The sequence below is a fragment of the Arachis ipaensis genome, chromosome B05, assembly GCF_000816755.2.
Source record: "Arachis ipaensis cultivar K30076 chromosome B05, Araip1.1, whole genome shotgun sequence".
NCBI lineage: Eukaryota > Viridiplantae > Streptophyta > Magnoliopsida > Fabales > Fabaceae > Arachis > Arachis ipaensis.
Genome location: NC_029789.2, coordinates 9,902,388 through 9,908,794, shown reverse-complemented (window position 1 = coordinate 9,908,794; position 6,407 = coordinate 9,902,388).

Genomic DNA, 6,407 nt, shown 5'->3' with positions numbered 1-6,407 from the left:
TCAAAATTATGTTCAGTTTGTGGCACCAGTCTCTTTTCAAAATAATAATTCAACTCGCTCTTTGTATCAATAAATGTGGATTCCTCACTTGCACAGCAAAGTCAGCTTGCCAAGATTCATGACTAAACTTTCTCCCCTTTGAACCTGAAGGAATTGAAGATGGTGGCAGCATATCTAATTGAGCAGCTTGGTCTTTCTCTTTCCTTTGTTGCATATTCTAAAACTAAATCTTGCACTATCCTTTTCACTTGACCAATTACAACACATGCCTCCATCTCACCATATATTTTACGAAAAAAGAAATTCAATAAATACATCTTGTACCTAGGATCCAAAAGAGTCCCAATAGTCATAACTGTATTAATCACACTCCAATACTTTTCAAACTTAATTATCATGCTAGTAGCCAACATTTCAATTACCTTATTTCTACAATTTTTTACTCCATCAAAGCCAACTTAATTACACAAACATTAGGAAAATAAAGATTTAATGTAGGATAAGTTGTTCCAAAAAATAATTCAGTGACATCAAAGAACACCCTCAATCTTTGAAAAATCTCATCCACCATATCCTAATCCTTATCACTAGGCAAAGATTTATATTGACTCTCACGCAATGACAATCTTTTAAACACGTCTCTATACATAATTGCAACTTCAAGCATCAAAAAGGTTGAATTCTACCTAGTTTTACAGTCAAGACAAAGATTTTTTGTGTAGGGTATTTTATGTTGCACACATGTTTCGTTAAATTTTTCTTCCCTTTTAGGTGTTACAGTCCAATAATGAACAATATCCCTCACCCTTTCAATAGCATGTGAAATAAGTTGTAACCCATCCTTGACAGTCAAATTTAATATATGCACACAACATCGTATGTGAAACAATTTACCACCCAAAATAAAGTTTCTATGTGACATTTTAATCAAAATACTCTCAATCATAACGTCATTAGTAGTGCAATTATCAACAGTTAAAGTGGATACCTTCCTATCAAGATTCTAATCCATCAAACAATCCACAAGAACCTTTGAAAGTATTCCAATTATATACACCAACCACAACTATTTTTTCACTAGTTGTTGGAGTAGTTGTCTTCATCATACATTGTCTTATATCTCTAGTGGTGTGAAACTTGCACGTTTTGAAGTGATCACGCAAGTGCAAAGTTCCTTGTTTTAAGTCACCAAGTAGCTTTGATTTGTAATAATTGCATTCAGCCTTCAATTTTCCCTTAATTTTGACAATCTTGAAGTGATTCCACACTTTAAAGGTTAACTTCCTCTTTCGAACACCACTTGTAGAGTTTGTTGTTTCTTCATTGGTAGTTGTCGTATCAGTTGGAGGTTTTTGAGGTTGGGATTGAGGAGTCTCTTGAGTAGTTTGAACATTAGTGGCTATAGGTTCTTTCAATGGAGTACTTTTCTCAAGAATATTACTCAATGCATCAGAAGAAGACATTCTCTAAAATCACATTCACATAAACACATAAATTTTAGAATCAACATAATCATAGAAAATCAAAATAAACAATAAAAATTTCAGAATCAGCATAATCATAAATACAAGTACTTTAAAATAAATAATGAAAGTTTCATAATCAAAATTATCATAATCATAAACATAAATGCTTCAAAATCAGAATCAGCAATGAAAATTACTTCAAAATCAAAATAAACAATGAAAGTTTCATAACCAGAATTAGCATAATGATAAACATAAATGCTTCAAAATCAGAATCAACAATAAAAATTTCAAAATCAAAATCAGCATAATCATCATAATCATAAACACAAATGCTTCAAAATCAAAATAAACAATAAAAGTTTCAAATCATAGTAAGCATAATCATAAACACAAATGCATCAAAATCAAAATAAACAATAAAAATCTCAAAATCAGAAATTCAAAATCAAAGTAAAATAATAAAAATTTCAAAATCATAGAAACCAGAATCAACAATTCAACATCAGAAATATAAATTATACTTAACCTAACTCACATAAATTATAACAAATCCTTCAAAATCAAAGCAAATAATGAAGAAGTCAGAGTTCTGTCTTCTGTGACTTACCCGACGAAAAAGAGGCAATGACCGACGAGGAGGCGATGATCGGTGAAGAGCGACAACTGGCAAAGGCGCGACGACTGACAAACACGCGAAATGAGAATACGTGACGATGGCGAAGATGACGGACTCCCTGTTGCAGTGTGCGTGACGTGACGATGACCTTACTGACTTCCACAGTGGCGACAGTGCGTGAGAGACTGAGAGGTAGCGGTGAGGGACTGAGGGGGTGGGAGGTAGCGGTGAAGGACTGACCGACTGCGGGGGTGGGAGGTGGTGATTGTGAGAGGACAGGGTGAGACTTGAGAGGATGAGGTTTGAGGTTGAAGGACTTCAGAGTTCAATTCAGACTTGATTAGGGATTTGGGATTTGTGAGTTGTAAGTGTAAGTGTGTAATACCTAAGGTTTCTCAATGTCCCTCATATATATATATATAGGGGGTAGAAAGACCTCCCCGTCTCCGCCCCCGGCGGGTAAATCCCCGCAGATACCCGCCCCGCCAAGGAACTTTTTGCCATCCCTAGTGGTGGCGGGAGTTGCACCTGTGGTTCATTCATCTCGGGTTCTGCATGCGCAACTCTTTCTGACAACTGTATGTGATTTTTGTACTACTGTGTGTACTATGCATAGTCCATCGGGAAAGGATGAAAGTCGATAATCTCGTCTCCTATTTACAGTGTATTATAGCGGTCAAAATTCCACAAGTTAACCCAAACTCTACTCCTTTTGCTCCAGTCATGGTTCTGTGTTCCGGTCAACCGCTTACAATCAGCATCACCAATCTGGAATGGTTCCTCTGGTCGAAGTTGTTCAAACCCGAATTGGCATTTTACTCGATCTGTTGGGTGCTACTCTATATATTCAAATGACACTAACAGAGACTTCGTGGAGCACACTACCAAATTTAAGAATAGGTCCTCAGGAACCATCACTCCCATATGTGGCCACCATATAAACTAGACATCAATAAAGACAATGACAATAAGTTAAATTATTAGACATAATAAATTTCTTAACAGAAATTGTTAAAACGTACGTCATTGACTCCCATGTTATCTAGTTATTGTCTAAAGTGCTCTGTAGACCTTTGCGTATATCTCGTTAGTAGGCGCCAATGACTCCACCTGAGTAAGTTTAGAATGGTTATAATCAACATATAATAATAATAACAACAACAATAATAATAAAAATAATATTAACAACAATAGTAAAAATAATAATGATAATAACCATTATTGTTGTCCAATTAGAACACCAACAACAAAAAGCTCATTGCGAGGAATAGGTGCTAAAAATGGCATACGCTCCCACGCCCAAACAAAAAGTAAAACAAGGGGGTCGACAAATTCTTTACAGTTGTATCGCGATGCACGGCACAACTACACATACAGATGTGCCAAACTAGTTATCCCCAACTATAGGGTCGAATGCGATGGAAATCTCGAAGAAAAGGTAAAAACTTCGAGTTTACAAAATTCGTCAAATTGTCTGGAAACACAATCATTTCAAGCACGCAAAATATGTGAGCCCGGACATACCGTTCGATTGACTCCTGTGTGTCTAACGGTTCAGTGTCTCTACATCGCCGAACCTATGCAAATTTTACCTTTCCCAATGTATGATCGTCCAGACCGGGCGGCCTACCAAAAACTGCTAAGCAGTTCTCCACCAAGAACTCATGGCTACTGTCCGTTCAGCCCGTCACGAACTCCCCGAAATTATAATACAGCAATCGAAAAGCATGAAAAGTTCAACACAACAAAATGAAAAAAATGTTGCTTCCATTAATTTTTCCAGCAAAGCAGCTAATCAGCCATATTTTGATGTTCTCTAGCAAGATAGCAAAACATTATTCAGCAAACAAAGAACCTGAAATCAGAAACTGAGTTATAACACAAACAATTAATACCAAATGGGGTTGTATATTCAGAAAAAAAGAATGTTAAATAGTGATATGAATGCTTAGCTAAACTAAACATGTGCCTCTAAATGTTAGGTATTTTCGATTCTCAATCCTCAAATTTTTGCATTATTTTCAAAATTAGAATCATAACAAGTTTCAGCAAATAAACATAGTTTACAAACAAAATCATTGGTTCACTTTATTAAAACTGTAAAATCATTGTAGTACAAGGCAACAACCTTAAACCAGAATAAAGAAAAAGTCAAAACAGAAGATAAAAATCAACAAACTTCACCAGAAAAAAATAAATATAAGGATATTATCCAAGAATAAAAACCAACAGCCCACTTTTCATATGACCTTAAGTTATTATCCAGTATCACATACATATCCAAGAAGATTGAAACTTTGATTTGGGATGCAAAAACCTCTGTTCTTCTTCCTACAAGCGACTTCAAGCACAATCACACCAAAGACAAACACATTCAATTCATAACAAAAAAAATTCGAACAGAACCAAAACCTTAAACCAAAAATCACAACCAAGAAAATAATGAATTCAAAAATAAAAATAAACATAAAAAAAAGAAGTATAAAATCAGAATAAACCCTAAAATCTAATAAAAATAGAACAAAATTAAAATAAACCAAGAACAGAGACATAAAACATAATCATAAACAAAAAATCCCAAATAAATGTTATTACCAATAATAATAACAAATTGAAAATCATTATAACAATAATCAGAAAATCAAAACCAAGAACCAAGAACCAATAATCATAACTAATAGAAAAATAATTAAGTCACAACATAAAAAAAAAAAGAAGTCAGAACATAAAAAAAAAAATCACAAAAATCAGATTAAAAAAAATTAGAACAAAAATTGAATAAATTGTACTTGAGGCTGAGAGACTGAGAACGATGGAGTACAACTGAGAATGACGAAGAACCACGATGCTAAGGACGATGTAGCTGCTGAGATTGACGGTGCTGAGAACGACGGCGTGATGCATCGATTGCTGGACGACAATGACGGCAGACAGGAGTAGAGGTGTGTGTGTGAGTGAGAGATGAGAGGGAGCAGTTTGTGTGTGAGCAAGTATATATTTATATATATATTGGTTCCTACACTTCTTCTTCTTTCCTTCAACTTACAAAATGCAGAAATACATATTACCACTTCTTCCTTCACATTCAAATGCAAAACACAGATATAAAGACCCCTCATCTACACATGTCGAAGATGCAATCTTGCATCCTGCAAAACGCAGCTTTCATTTTGCTCTGAGAACCTACAAAATGCAAGTCGCATTTGGTGTCTTTCAAGGCGATCAAAGTCCAGCTCTAATCTGCATGCAAGAGACAGAAAAACACGTTTTGCACTGTGGTTGCTCCTCCTTGCAAAATGCAGGTTGTATTTTACCGTAATTAATTTATTTTTTGTTCCTTATTGGCAGAACGTGAATTGTGTTTTGTAGATCTATAAACTTACAAATTCACATTTATGCATAATACACCATGTTAATATATTTAAATTACACCAATTTTTACTTTATTATTAAATTAATTTCTGAATTGCACTTTTTAATTTAGATGTGGGAGAAGAAACGGTGTAAAACGTAGATATGGAGTGTATAAGTGCTTTACGCAACTGTGGTGTCAGGAGCAAAAATCGGATCGTTCGATTTTTTAAACACAAATCGGAGGGTCCGATTACCTTCACCAAAATTTAAATTTTCTCTTCCACACTAATCGGACTGTCCGATTAAGAAGCTTAATTTTTTTTATAAAGAAATCGAATAGTCCAATTTCTTCATCCCTGTTTTACAAAAAGCTGTTTCCACATCTATATTTAGCACCCATATTTTTTACAAAATAAATTATAGGGTACAGATCCAAATATACAGATATTTCATTTGACTCACAAAATTATTGACACATGTTGTGTCTGCCAGGGGAATGACATAAAAAAGAGAAAACGTTAATTAGCTTTTTTGCAATGTATATAACGGATTTGTTATTTTATTAAGGTAGAAATAAGAGACAATTACACTAGACAAATAATAGAATTGTACTACCACCATTTATTGACCTTTCTTTAGTTTATACTTTATATTTTTTTTTCAAGTTGAATTTGAATTTTAATATCATACCCATAGCCAATAGCTATTGTTTTTAGTAAGAAAATTTATAACTAATCTAAACTATGATGTAAAATACAATAAGGCACTCAACTTTTATAATATTAATGGAAAATATTTATTTTGAATATTTAATATTACAGATAAAAAAATATAAACAATAAAAATAGTCAACTATTAAAATGCTACAATTAAGATATAGTTTAAAAGTTCGTGTATAAATTGAGTGCATTTTACCTGAAATATAATTATAACAAAATTTCTAGCACTATATCCATTATCCAGGATAT